Here is a 15,000-nt window from a genome sequence, read left to right on the forward strand (position 1 = left end):
ATCTATACTGTTTTTGGTGTGCCATGACCCCCCAGGCACTCCCAAGGGCTCTGGTCCTGCTAGGAACTCAAGCAGGCAAAAGACAGGAGACTCCCACTCCTGGGATGTAGGTCTGTCCTGATGCCAAGCCACAATCACTAAATACAGGAATAGAAAAGGAAACACACCAGGAGATAAGTGTGACCAACTTTTTCCTTGTGCTTAAATTCCCTCAAGTTGTTTTCTTACTAACTTTTTTCTGTTCGTAGAACATAGGTTGAAATGTTCCTTGAACTCGAAAGTTCTCATACTTTTGATGATTTCAGACACTTATTACTCATTTTCAAAGTGTTAGTGCCAGTGTTAATGTAAATGGATTACTCCAGTGAAGAACTGTGGGGAGTGTATATGTGTTTTCAGGTATATAATAAAACATAAATCTCATATGTTCAGTACTGCTAGTGATTGCAGTCTTCTCAGCCAAGGGTCCTGCAGTTGGTTGGAAAGGAGCCCCTTGGTTTGTTTTCCTCCATTGTGGAGGGAAAGAGATATTATAAATGGTGATTACAAATTCATTCATTTAGTCTTCCTTGTGTTATGTAGTGCAATGAGAATTTCCTAGAGTTCAGGTCTTGGTTTTGCTGAGGATCCAACAGTTATGAGAACATTAAGCTGTGTGGTGCAGGGTTTAATGTAGACAATGTAACTTTTCCTGATAAATGCCCATCCCCTCCCCCACAAGCTGGAAAGCAAAAATGACAAGTACTGTAATGTTGAAACTGGATCCAAAAGGATTTAGCAAACTGAGCATTTGCTGTATTTAGCATCATCAAAGTTCCTTCCTCTCATACTTTAGTGATGCTTTGCTGATCTTCCAATTAGTCTGATATGCTAGTTCTCTTAAATCACCTACATATCATTCCTAAACCCTCCCGTTTATCTGTTCTTGGGTCACATTCATGCATATACTTTGTGCATATAGGCCTAAACTGACTATCATGAAAAAATTCTCGAGTTAGAATGTGTGTTTGGTCCATATCAGGCTGTGCCATTGATTTGTTCAAGAATTTGTGATACTGTGTTCCTTTCCCTGGGCATTGCCACTGACAGCTTGTAGCAAAGTCAAGTAAGATGTTTAACAAACCACATGTCCTATCGTTTTTAGCTTTGCCATTGTACCCTTGTGGCTGTGAGCCAGAGACAGATCCAAGGCCTCCTCCCAAAGTGCAGTGCAACTTTGCCTGTGTTTTGTGTGTACATGTGTGTAGCCAGTTCCACATTTTTCTCTCTTGCAGTAGGGTTAGCTGGAGAAACATGCGCTGAGCTGAAGAGAGAAATTAGGGACTGAGTTTTGAAAGTGAAAAAAAAAGAAAAAAAACAGTTTGGGATATTTTTTGTGGAAGGTGAAGATGCTTCTCTATTCTGGGGCCATTCTTTCAGGGAGGAAGAAGGTCAGTTGTCCTGGTGAATGAAAGCCACAAATGTGGGTGTCCCAGCTCGAGTTGGTCAGAAAGAGAGGACAGCTTGCTGTGCCACTTGATATCTGTCTCATCTGCGGTGTTGCCATAGGCTTTTGAATGCCAGCTGCAAGAATTAAAGTCAGATATTGTTGCTATGCATTAAAAGAAAAAGAAAGGAAAATAAAACGTAAATAATTTTGTAACTCTCTTCCAGAATCTGCCCCAACACAGGTCATCCGAGCTCACAGTTGTGGCTCTGGCAGGATGATTGAAAACCAGGGGGGATACCATGCTTTGAGTTAAAATAAAAATATGGTTAAAAAACATGAGTTGAAATAAAGTTTCGTTTAACGTGAGTTAAAAAACATAAACAAGAGGCTTGCTTTTCTGATTTATGTACTTAAAACAACCAAAAGAAACTGGCCTCAGGACAATACCTGAATTTTAGCCTTGCTTTGTCTCCCACTCTTTCTCAATCATCCTTGTTCCCTGGCATATTTTAGCAGTTACCATCATTCTCCACGTATTAATGCTTCTCTGAACAGTGCCTGTTCATTTTCCTGGTGGGCATTTAACAACTCAGCCTTAGTTCTGAAGCACTGGGGTCTCTCTGTGGTGGCAGTTCCGCTCTGTGCCCCCCTGCCTACTCCTCCTCCTTGCCCCACTCCTCCGTGGGGTGGGCAAACCAAAGCGAGTCTTGCACACACCATCTTCCCGAGCTCGGCTCGCCCGCTGCTCCACGGGAACTTGCCCGATTTTGCAGATGTAGTTATTGAGATGGATCACAATAGTGAGGCGCCTGCCAAGCTGCATTATTTGCACAAACACACTGTCTGCAGTTTTGGTACAGCGGGGCTCGATGCAAGGATAGCCTCGTTTCACAGCGCTAGTTACGGCACACATCATTTCCAAGGGGGAGAAAACCATTTTTAAGGAGTTTGCCTTTCTTTTGGCATGGGAAAACCATACTAGTGGGAAAAACCTAATTAAGACCAGTTGTACTCAGGTCTTAGCAGAATGTTTAACTTAAGGCACTCTGAGTTAGTCCCATAAAAATCAATGGGATGATGTAAAACAAGTCAAATTACACCACCTATAAAATCTAAGTAATAACCCAGTCACGTAAGCAGCCTACAAGCCCTTGAGAGGAATGCAGGCTGCCAGCATTTTCAGAAGTGATCATGATTTTAGGTCAATTTCATTTTGGGATGCTCAATAAGAGTCACTTTGTCAGGAGGTCCTCAGCAGTCCATTCCCTGAAATGAAGTGTGCCCAGCACTGCATCCAAAAATTAAGACATCCTAAATTATAAAAAATGCTGGCCACTCATATGCTTATTTTAGGAACCTGTATTCTTCCCCAGTTTCATCTGCAGGACTCATCTTGAACTGAATTGGTGTTCATCAAAAAGAGAATTAAAGTCCTCGAACCTGATTCTCATTTTAACTAAGGCCACTTTTGAGTGGTTTTGCAGCACATAGGCACTGTAAAGTATAGTTTACAACTACCCTAATACTCTGGAGCAGTGCAAAGTGGCCTCAAGAGAAGTGAAAATCAAGTCTGTAACTTGCTAACTTGCATCCCAAAGGTTGCTCTTTCCATGCAAACTGCCCTGCTGTGGCAGTCTCTGCACTTCTGGTGGTACCAGCAGTGAGCACAGCCCAATGGGACAGTTGTTTGTTTCAGTATTCCACTCCTCACATTTCTCCCTCAGCTGTATACTTCCTCCTTCAAGGGCTTTATTGTTGTAGTGTTTCCACATCGTTCTCGGCATTCTTAAAGACAGAGTTGGAAGGCTGCTGACTGCTGGTCTGCAGCAAGGGGAGTAAAGCTGCTCTGGCAATTTGAGACTAACAAATGTAACTGTCCTGAGTCCTCTGAAGAAAAACTGAAACATAGGTGGCCAGATGGTATTTCTTTTTCTCTTAAATATCTTGGTTTCAGGAAACTTAATTGATGCCCTCTGGCCTTTTTCCTTTTCTTTTTCTTTTTTTTTTTCTCCCTCTAATTTTGAAGAGCCTCTCTTGTGAAACAGCAGAGCTTTCCTTGAAACTGCACAGGACATGAACCTGGTTTTTAATCAAGTAACAAAATCCATGGCTTGCAATAGAAGGTCTGTGCATTGCATGTATCAATTAATGCTTATTAATCAGTTTTTGCAGTTAGTTGAACTGCAGACCGTAGTTGGAAGCTATTAGGGAGAGAGTCGCGAGAGGAATACAATTGCAGCACTACACCGGGGTCTGCTGTTTGTGTCCTTTGGAATCAAGGTGTTTGTATAATGAAGTTGGCACGTTGATATATGATCTATTTTTTAATGTCATTACAATTTTAGTTCCCTCTGCCTTTTTGTCATTGGGTTGCATTTAAGCACAGCAAGCCCAACTTTAAACTTCCTTACTCAACAGCTTTATTAGTTATAACGTACCGTGACCTTTCTCAACATTCTTAAAGAAAAAGATACAGTGTAATGTCACTTTACTTTGCTTATTGTTCTTTGTTGTGGTGAACAAAGCATTTTCTACAGTGGCTATAGCACATAATTATACAGCTTTCAATAGCGGTGTCTTGGCACATATCAAAGTTCAGAAGAGCCTTTAGAAAAAAAAAGATGTTTTGTGGCAGCCTAGGGAGGGTCTCATCTTTCCTTCAGAAAATAGTTCAAGGCTCTTCTGTCAAGCTTCCCTACTTAGAGCTTTTTCTCCTCCTGCTTCATAAAGTTTAAAGGGGATTCAGTGGAGTTCTATGATCTATTTCCTTTGAAAGATTGTTCCTTTGCACAGAGAAGTCCTTTGACTTCAAGAGTTCACAGATTCATGTCTTTAGGTATCATATGTCTGACCTTATCAGTTACTCTATTTAATGTAGGAGAAAAAGTCTCAACTCTTTGTGTTTGTCTGTTTTGCCTCTGTGAAATGATTTGGTGAAAAGACCATCCTTTTTAACACACCACTGAGAGGCCGTTTCTGACTGTAACCTACCCTGTGGTTCTTCTAAAAAAAAAAAAAATTGTCCTTGTGTTTTGTGTATGGATGATTTCACAGTGAGAATAGAATTATACAAGGACAGACACACATAAAAAAATCTTTTGCTCTTTTTTCCTAAATGATCTATTGGCTATTTTGGTGGCTGCTACTCTGGTTCCCCAACAGGCACAACCATTTAACAAACACAGAGATAGCGGCTGGAGTGCTGGGCCAGCAGTAGGTTTTCCCTTGCTTCGACCTACCCCAAAGGCCTTCATAATTAATTGTCCTTCAGAGATGAGGAAAGTTCAGAGACAGTGTGTGTAGCGATGTCTATTGTCTGACATTCAGTTCTCCTTCCCTCAGCTCTTTTTCTTCATTCCACAAAGGGTTATCAATAGGAGCAGGGAGCAAGCTCTCTTCTAACAGCTGCTGGTGGTGGCTGTAGCTTTCTGTGGAAGGTATCATTGTGTTCAGCCATCTATGGATTAAATGGCTGGAAAAGTTCTAACAACCCTTTCAAATGGGCGTGTTTATTTCATCTAGATTACACAGACCTATTTAGCTAATTAAAAACTTCTCAGAACCCCTTCTCTCCTATTCAAGGAAAGGAAAAAAATTAAAACACTGCTGTAATTATGAAGAATGGCTGCAATGAAACTTGGTTAAATAAATGAAAAATTCGATCTGTCAGCTTTGATCCAAACACACCCAAATAAGCACAGGCTTGTTTGTTGAATTGTTCTGTGGTTTTGGTTTGTGGTTTGTTGGTTTTTTTTCTTAGAGGGAAACAAGGTGCACAGTAGAAAAAGCATAAAAGAAAACATTGATATAAGCTGAAAAAGAAACAAACACTCCCCCAATTTAAAAAACTGCCACAGTTCGTACTGCCTCTGCTCCTAACATCAAAGTGCAAAGACACTGGAGTTTGCTAAACAGATTATTAATATTGTTGTGCCTTCTGTGATTAATTTAGAATCCACTGTGGCATAATTATTAAACTTCATATACAACAGAACAAAATTATATACATGCTTCCTTGTTTTCCCTGATGATATGCTAAACAAAGATATGGTGGGGTTAGTAGATAGGCAAGAAGTACCGTCAAATTAGAGCTGTTTATTAACAACCGCTATGTTACTGCTCCAATTAATTGGGCGAAGCCAAAAAGGACAAATACAATCATTCTTCCACTGAACAGTTTAACTAGCAAATTAGGGAGGTTTTAATAATTTTTTTTCTCTCTCAAAAAAAAAAAAAAAAAAAAAACCAACAAAACAAACAACTCCACTATGGACCTTCACCTGCATTCTTCACAAATGCATCACTTTGCAACGGGAAGAAATAATCATATAAAACATTTTCTCCATCTCACTTCCTGACTGTTAAGAAGGACCACACAACAATCAAGATGAATTATTGTACTGATTAAGTTATTATGTCTGGCATTTTGAAACAGGTTTTCTGTATTTAAGAAGAAATTGCATACAAAGTAGATGCAGCTAATACAGTAATGCAAAAAAAGATCATAAAAAATTAAAGTTATTCTTATGAATCTTTCATTAGAAGCAATGAAAAGGGACATTGGTGAAGCCAAGTGCTTTGTTCTTCTGAGCTCCTCTTGTAGGTCCAGATCCTGCAAACAATTACGTACTTGAATGTTCCTTCTGCGAGAGTCCTGTTGGTACCTTCAGCCTACCTCCTGCTCTTTCACAGTTTGCCCACTTAGGCCTGTGGATTACTAGCAGCATTGTTCTACTTTATCAAATAGATGTTCCCTTTAAAAATTGACAAAAGTTCTGTAAAAAAAAATATATATACCACAAAATCACATAGCTGTACGGAGGCAAACACTTGCTTTTATGCTGGGAGAGCTGTTGTGAAATGATTTAGGGCTACTTAGAGCTTTTCAGATTACTCCCCACTGCAAATAACATGTTAAGTACTAAATTACCCTAAGCGGTGTTTTATTACTGATCAATAAAATAGTAATCTTTTCTTTTAGCATGGAAAAATATTTTAGTGGATTTTTTTCTGGTTTAGTTCAGGGATAGTTGTACACCAGAAGGTAAAATGCCCACTACCCTCCCTGCAAAAAAAAAAAACAACCCAACAAATCAAACCCCATCCTCATTTTTTTCTAGCTTTGCTTTGGGGGAATCCTAGGATTGTTCCAGCTGAATGGTGTTGGGTTTCTGTTCCTATGTGCTTGTATGCATGTAGTGATGATGTGCTGTGTTTTGTTTTGGGGTTTTTGGTTTTTTGGTTTTGTTTCTTCTACAATTATTTACCATACTCCTCTTAATTGCCCCCTCCTCATCTCAAACAAAACAAAAAAACATTCCCCTTCACCCCCCACCCCCCCAAAAAAAAAGGAAAAAGAAAAGAAACTGACGAACAAAACAAACAAAACTTGGCAAACTCTTCTGGCTCCTAGTGCCATTTCATTCTGCATTCAACAAGGGGTAGTGGGAATTGAAACGTCAACTGGAGATTGAGAAAAGCACCAATTTATAGTGTGTTAGCCTTGCACAATTCAAGATTTCTTTTGCTAGCTGCACACATTATACCCAACATCTCGCCACTCTCTTGTGGCAGTTGTGAGGAATGGCTATTCCTTCCCGTGTGTGTACTACAGGCCTCTAAAGACCCTTATTTATTCTCTCCCATGTCACCTTGTGTACAGTCTGGTCTGTGACACTGATGGTGATTATGTCATTATTTTGCTCTGGGGGCTTTGGCACATCTGCAGAGCTGATGCACATCTTCTTTGTTACGCTGGCATACGTCCCATATCGCAAATGCTTCATTAGCCTTACTGCCTGCCTCCTTGCCAGACAAGAATACCCAAATCCAAGCTTCTTTTTCCTCTGGTCTTTTGTGTCTGTGATGAGCCTTTATTCATCTTCCTAGTTCTTCCCTGTTTTCTATTTTTCTGTGTAAAACCGATTTCCAGATGTCCGTTGTTCTCCAAAATCCCATCGTGGATGAGGAGTGAGAAGCAAGGTGAATTTTAACCCATATTATCCCTCACTTGCTTAGAGTCTTATCCCTTACAAGCTGAAATGCTTTTTCTTTCATTCTGTACCTAGCAGGAATTTGTTAGGCAATTTTAAGACTTGGTGTTTGAAAAAAAAAAGGAAAAAAAAAGGAAAGGAAAAAAAAGGAAAAGAAAAAAAGGAAAAGAAATCAATGATTACTTTTACCGTTTTATAAATCCTAGTTGTGGTAATGGGTAACATGCAAGTTGCACATGTTTTTTCCAGACTTTCTTCATTTCTTTTAGACAACATAGCTAAATTTCTCACTCAGAACTTTTGGAGGAGCAGCGCTGTCTAGTGAAGGTTAAGGGTGTTCATGAGACCTGATCAGCTGAAATTTCTTGTATCCTGTTTTAATGTGTCACATTAGAAGGTCATAGAACATTTTGTACTGTGAAAATTGAGGAAAATGTTTGATCTTCTAAACTTTATCTAAGCTGTTCTATATAAATGTCATACAGAGAGATGTGAAATAGTGGGTTAGCTTACTAGCTTTGTAAGATTTTTTCCTCCATTTCCCACCCACCCCATGCTTTTTCTTCATGACACTGAACTAAATTCTGGGCTGGATTCTCAGTGTCTGGTGTAAATCAGCTCCAGCAATCACTGCAGCTAATTAATAGATGCCAGCTGAAGAGCTGTCTTTTGTTGTGTTACTATACAGTCAAGTGTGTGAATATATTTTGTGTTAATTGGAAAAAAGTTTCATTTAATTTTTTAAAACTAAACATTAAATGCAGCACTGGATTTGGAGTCACAGAGCCATCATGTTCATGGATGTGGGGTGGAGGGGGGTGTTGTTTTTATTTTTGTGAGGCACGCTTGCCAAAAGAGGAGGTCCCAGCCGATCCTGTCTCACAGTGTGGGGTCAGGGCTGTGTGACTGACTTTAACAGAAGTCTTACAGATAGGATTGCCCATCCTATAGGACTTTGAATAGGTCACCTTCACACAGGACACTGTTTGCTTGATACATTCAATGTGTTTTAAAATGGATGAGAGTGAGGCTCTCATAATGTCAGTTAGCAAACTGTCAAAATCCTTTGGAAATTGTGGGAGAGGTTTAGCAGCGCGGTGACCCGTGCTGGTTTCTGGGCCAGCTTGTTGGGGTCCTGCCCTTTCTCAGAGCAGATATCCCTGGCCTGAGAGAGCAGTGGCAGCGCAGGTCTGCTTGCAGACAGACCTGCCAGCATTGGTGGGGAGCACAAAGGGGACGCTGTTTTCAAACATACTTAACTCTGTAAGGGCAAATATTGAGGTTGTGAGGAAGTGGCAGCAGGATATTGCAAGGATCCATGGGGACTCTATGTTCTTCACCTGTGTGAGACATAGCCAACCTGGGAGCAGAAGGAGATGCAGTTTGTAGAAGTTGTAACATTATAAGCACATAAAGTGAAGAAATACCATTCAGTCCAAGCAGGACGGAGTCTTCAGAGTTCTGGACCACTTTCTTTACTTACACATAGCCCATCACCTGCAGCACTAGTGTATAGCTGAATTTTGTGTGCAGAGAGAGTCTTCCTGATAGGTAAGTGTGGGTGGATGAGAGATAGAAGGACAGCCAGAAGGGCTGGCCAAAGGCAATCAACGTTTTGGAGATGATTTCTCCCTTTAGATCTGGAAGGGACAAGGTTCAGCTTTCTTATCTGCAGAGAGGGAAGGTACATGGGCGGGCTCTGACTCGTTTTGTGTGCCCTCTGCGGAGGGACTCTTTCAAGGCTCTGGTGGAAATGGGAAATGTGTTGTCAGAAGAAGCCCTGTCCAGGTGGTGGTCCAGAGTGCTCAAAGAGGTGGCCTTGAACTTGTTTCTCTAGTTAGTGGAGAGGCTTTGTAGAGACAGCAAACCAGGGTGGCATGATCTCTGTTGCTAAGCAGACAGACTGCTGCGATTGGGACTTAGGATGGAACTGTGGCATAGACATATAAATGCTTTTAAAGCAGTAGTCTGCAACTTCAGAAATTTTTTAGAGGAGAGGGGGGAAATAAACGTTGCAAATAAAAGGTCTTTAAGTGCCAAGTATCAATGTTCAGCAGGGCGGGGGGAGCAGGAGCTGGAGCGGTTTATCTCTTACAATTGCTGAGAGGGCTGGCTCCATCAGATGAGGCCCAGCCTCGAGGTTATCTAATCCACTGCTGTCTGGAGTCACACCATTTCCTTCCACAAGGGATAAAGGGGAGTCAAATGAGAGGGAGCTCAGTCCATTAGGATGTAAGACTTTGTCTTCTGACCTCACAGGCTAGCGAGCCTCACCAGTCCCTAGCAGGTCCTGCACTGGAGCTTGAACCCACACGTAGCCCACTTTGGCTGGCTGTATGGCTCAGGATGGGATAGATGGAGCAGTTTATCCCATCGTGATGGGCTCTAGATGCTCATAAAAGCATGGTTGCACTGGGAGGAGATTTGTCAGAATTGTTCAGTTGGAGCCCGAGCTGGTGGAGACAGCTTTATTTGCAACACCCCTCACCCATAACCACACACAATTTCCTTCCCCTGCCCCTACCCTCTGCCATTGGAAAGAGGAAAGGAGGTACCCTGTGCCAGAGGGCATGCTTGCCACCTTCATGACACCCCCAAAAGGACCCTGGTGACAGCCTGTTTCCCTGCCAGACCGATTAAACACCACCTGCTTCCCATCCTTCTCCCCTACCTCCCTCCTCACTCCCCCCACCCCAGCCCATGCAAACCGAGGAGGGAGAGGGCACAGTTGGAGCTTTTCAGGGCCAGACTCAGAAGACAAAGGTGACTGCAATGCCGAGAGATGGGAAGAGTGAGCAAGAGCAAGCAACGCCAATTACAGATGTTACTGTACTGTTGCAACACTTATACATATATATATATAATGTATTCATTTTAATATATATATATATATATAAGATGCATATTCATTTTAATTATCACTTCTACTATAGTGTTAGTGGTTCACCTATGGACCCAAATTCTACTGAACATAAAAAAATCCTTGCAAAGTGCAAGCTCTGTGAGCCAGTTTACCTCTGTATCCATGGTCTAACCAGCAGTTTCTCCATGCCAGGCTCTTTCACACATGGAAGTACAGCATGAAAGCAGAGGACTTGCTGCTGGTGCAAGACATAACCTGCTCATCACAGTCTAGGCTGTGCCTCCTGGTCCTTCTGAGTAACACATCACATTCCCATCTGGCTGATGTGTCCAGGAGAGTATGCAATAACCTCTCTGCTGAGCCAGAATTGGGTGGTCATCCCTGTAGTCACTTTTCTGGACAGGTTTTTTGTGGGCGCCTGTATGTGGTACCTGCCAGATTTTGGCAGCAGGGTACATAATATGCTGGTTGGCATTGTAGGCAGCCTCTTGTAGCGGATTGCATTTCACCACAGTGTGAGTTAAAGTTAGACTATTCTTGTGTGTGAGAGTTTTATTTCTCCTTCAGTTTTTGTATGAGGCAGCTTCTGGGGTGTGACCATAACCCCTCCTGTGACTCTTTCTTACATTTCCCAACACACACTAAATGCCCAGCTAGCATAAGCTGTAGGAGCCTTAGTGATTTTTCCATTCTGTGGCAGCGCCACTGGCAATGCAGCAAGTTAAGGGCAATCAGAGTTTCCATTAGAAGTGTCTACATCTCATGTAGTTCTAATTCATCAGTAAGGCAGAAGAGGAAATTTAGCAATCTTCCCACGAGAATGCTGTTGATGATTTTTGAGGATGGGGAAGGGAAGAACTAAATTTCAAGGTGCAAAAAGTCTAACCAAATTAAAAATGGGAAGTCTTTTTGATTTTGTTTTAGCCCATTCTACTCCTGAGTCTTACCAAGTTTTGTGTTTGGAAACTAGCTTGTTAAAGCTGTGCTGTTTGCATGCCAGAGTAGCTCTGTTTCCGTGATGGAATGGCTCATCCCCTGCACCGTGGGCACAGCAGTTCTGGAACAGGGATCCCACAGGGTGCAGTGCTGTGCGTGGGGCAGGACGGGGCGATGGGAAGGTGGGTCCCACCAGGGAGGACCCCGGGAGGCAGCAGGGGTGTGAGCCCGAGCGAGCTGTGGCAACGCTGTTTGTGCTCAGCCACCAGCGGCGCTTGGTGCTCCAGCCGCTCAGGGAGCCTGCAGAGTACTTCCCAGTCTTTATTTGTGGAAAAGCTTAATTGAAATGCAAGTGATTAAATCTAATGTATCATGCAGTATCCATTTTCACTGCACTACCACTTTCACTTCCCCGATATTATCAGGCATCTCAGCAGCCCCACTGTCAGGTTTTTTCCTTGTAAGAGCCATGCCCATTCTCTCTCCTCTTTGTGAGCTTGGTGGAGGAGATAACAGTAAGCCAGCAGCAGATTACTAGTGCCCCAAACTCTCCTCATGGGATAAGGGATCTCAGCTTTATTTTAAACAAGCACTTTTAAAATACATCCTTAAATCATTTTCTAGCTTTTTACAATGAGTAAAAAAGCTACTTTGCAACAGTAAATGCAATAAGCAGCCTCTGTTGTTTGCTGAATTTTTCTCTTTTGAGCTGGACTTGAACTAATGCTTTTCCCTTCCCAACATTAGTGCTGTCCCAAAAGAGTGGCCTTCTCTTTGTGTGCTACAGTGGGAGAACAGACTTTCCTGAATGGCCACCCCGTTTCTTGTCCATTCTTTTCTCTTTCCAGAAAAAACCTATTTCTTAAGAGATTTGTACAGCAGGAGTTATGAGACGAAGGCAAAAAATGGAGACTGTGGTGGCACCAGAGAGCTGCTGCTGTAGCCAGGGGTATTGGGACACATGTAGAGGTGGGCAAAATGACACCCTGCATTCTAGAAAGGTGCTTGGTTGGGAGAAGAGTGTGTTTACTGGAGCATCCAATAGTTGAGATATTTTTCATTTGTGTTTTTAAAATAAAAGCATCCTTTCCAACTATTTCCCTCTCCTCATAAGTGATAATGGAAGAGGCATTAGCCTTTCCATTGCCTGAGCCAACCCGTTTTTTTCTAAGAGGTGTCCAGGATGTTCAGCCAATTGAGTGATCTAATTAGCTGAAAATTGTTAATTTCCTTTACCTTATAAAGCACCTAACACAGAAACTGTTAAATAATGTTAAGTGTCAGACTTAAACTGAGAACATTGGGCCATATGCTGCCGTGGCTTTCGCGCCAAAAAGTGTAGCAACTTACTCCAAAACCTGCCTCCAATTCCTGTGTAGAAGCCAAAGCCTCCTGCTTGATATGCTGCCACACCAACTCACAGCGCTAAGATGGTCCCACACAGCAGCTCGCTGCACTCGGGGAACAGGGAATATGCATGAGGGGAGGGGACGGTCTGGATAAACGTGGCAGGAGCCAGGACAACGGCGGGGTGTTGCACACGCTGCCCTTGCAGGCCTGGGAAAGCCGACAGTGGGACAGTGCTGCTCAGGGCAGCATTAGCCTGGAAAAGACACCGGATCTGTGCCTGCAGCTCCTGATTGCACAAGTCCCTGCTCTGCAGGGGGCCAGGTGGATAGGTGAGCTGCCTGGAAGCTCCTTCTTAAAGCGGGTGGGTCCCTGGGTTGGTGGAGTGCATGCAAGGAAGGGGCTGGTCTGAGTGTGACCAGTCTCTCTGCAAGCCCACAGAGAAGTGGCTCCAGAGATAGTGTGATGTCTTACCGCTAGGGAGGGATGCAAAAGGGCTTGTCCTTGATAAGTTTCCTACAGGACATAGGCGTGGATATGGGAATGTGTGTTTAGGTGCCAGCTTTCCCCCAAAGCCCACAGGCTTAAATTTTTCTCCGGTGAGGAAGAGGCTCTGGGTTATATGTGGGTGACACAAGTGGAGTTTCTCAATCATCTCATTCAAGAAGGTTGCTCTCTGGCCCCAAAGCTCACCTTACCCTGACTTTGGGGGTGGAGGTGCCTGTGCAAATGTAGCTTGTGCTTTGTATGAGGGTTTCTTGGCAGAAGTATTTCTCCTGAATCTCTTCTGCTGTTGCGGGTGTGGACTGCTGTGCACACACACATGAAAGCTGTCTGACCTGGAGCTACCCATGCTGAGACTGCTTCCCCAGTAGTGGACTCATCGTTCTGGAGAGGTTCTCCAGCACTTGTCTAATAGGTGCTGCTTATGCCTTGTCCTTGGGCTCCCTACAGAGTTCCTCTGTATAGCTACTGCCTAGATCATCCAACAAGAAGAGTGATCTGGCCTTGCCCCTCTCATCCCCTCCAACCTGTTTACTCCCATCATCATGACCTTGTGCTCTGCAACGTGAGCAGCCTTCACCAGCCGAAGACCTCTGATCCTAAGTCCACAAGAGGTTTTGGCTTTCCAATTTGGCAAGGTGACTTGACCACCAGGTCAACATGAATAAAGACTTTTAAAATTCATAATATCCTGAAATTGGAAAAATAGGAAAAAACATCTTGAGCTGTCTTTGCTGCTCTTGTTTATTTCTGCTCATACTTAGGATCAAAAAAATCCAAACTCACATGCACCAAGAATTCTACTTAATATAAAATTTGAAAGTAAAATCAATCCTGGCCCAATCTTATCATTTTTAAAGTATGTTTATCCAGCTTTGTAGTAGGAACAAGCAGACTGTTTGAAGGCCACATAGTTTTCAAACCTTGGTTGCAACACGTTACCCCATTTTGAAACCGTCTTTATCTAGCCGAGAAAACTAAAATCTGTTTGACAAAGTAGCACTCCAGCCAGTTTATCTTGCAATATGGCTTTAGCTCACAGAGCCTATTGATTTCCTTAAATTAATGTTTACAGAATGCTACTGAATTTCACTCAACGGGACATTGTTCTTTTGAAGCTTTGTAAAATATGATACAGAGTGTTACTGCCATTTGTTCCTTTGCTAAGACTGATGAAACATTTATTTTTTTAAAGCTCAGCCTTGAACTATAGCTGTTTCCTACAAGTGTGTTTACTCTTGGAACATTAGTAATACAACACACTATCAGACTCCAGCACAATACCACAGGCAAAGTCTGTAGGTACGCTCTGGCCAGCCGAATCGTATAAATGGAGCTGAAGTTTAACACAGATTAGACGTCGTATGAGAAAAGGTTTCGAGCTTAGCCCAGCTGTCCCTGTCTGAAGGATCTTCAGATTTGTGTGCTACAGCCAAGCAGTTGTCTGACGCTGTTACAATATTAGAACGATTGCGTTGGTCTTGGTACTTCTAAACATGGGACCCTGGACTGAAAATTACCATGTGATCCTCTCCCTTTGTCCCCCCAGACGAGGTGAATGGCTTTATGGTCTCCTTGCTCCTGGGTCAGAGGCTTCTGATCCAATCTCTGAGGACTGCTTTGAAATCTGCTCCAAGAAGCACTTGCATTGCCTCTTATGTCCACCCAAATCTGGTAGTTTTCTAAGATGAGGTTGCAGTTACGTACTGTGGAAATTTTACAAGAAATCACAGCCACCAATGGCTTGACAATTTTGCTGCTACTTTCTGCGCACATCATTCCAATAAATATTCACTCTTTGCTTATGGGCCTAAACTGGGCACCCTTACATGTATTAGGATGTGTATTTTATCCCACTATAAATTTAATCCCACTGCTCACTTGAAGTATGGGTGGAAAAAAGTGCTCCTGAGGAAAATGTGTGCCCC

The 15,000-nt window shown here is 42.7% G+C and overlaps 1 protein-coding gene across 6 annotated transcripts in view; it reads left to right on the forward strand.

Moving 5' to 3' along the window:
• PROX1 (prospero homeobox 1) overlaps window positions 1-15,000 on the forward strand; it is a 49,878-nt gene that overhangs the window by 22,943 nt on the left and 11,935 nt on the right. The gene's annotated exons all lie outside the window — the stretch shown is intronic.

The sequence above is a fragment of the Corvus hawaiiensis genome, chromosome 3 (genome assembly GCF_020740725.1).
Source record: "Corvus hawaiiensis isolate bCorHaw1 chromosome 3, bCorHaw1.pri.cur, whole genome shotgun sequence".
Lineage (NCBI taxonomy): Eukaryota > Metazoa > Chordata > Aves > Passeriformes > Corvidae > Corvus > Corvus hawaiiensis.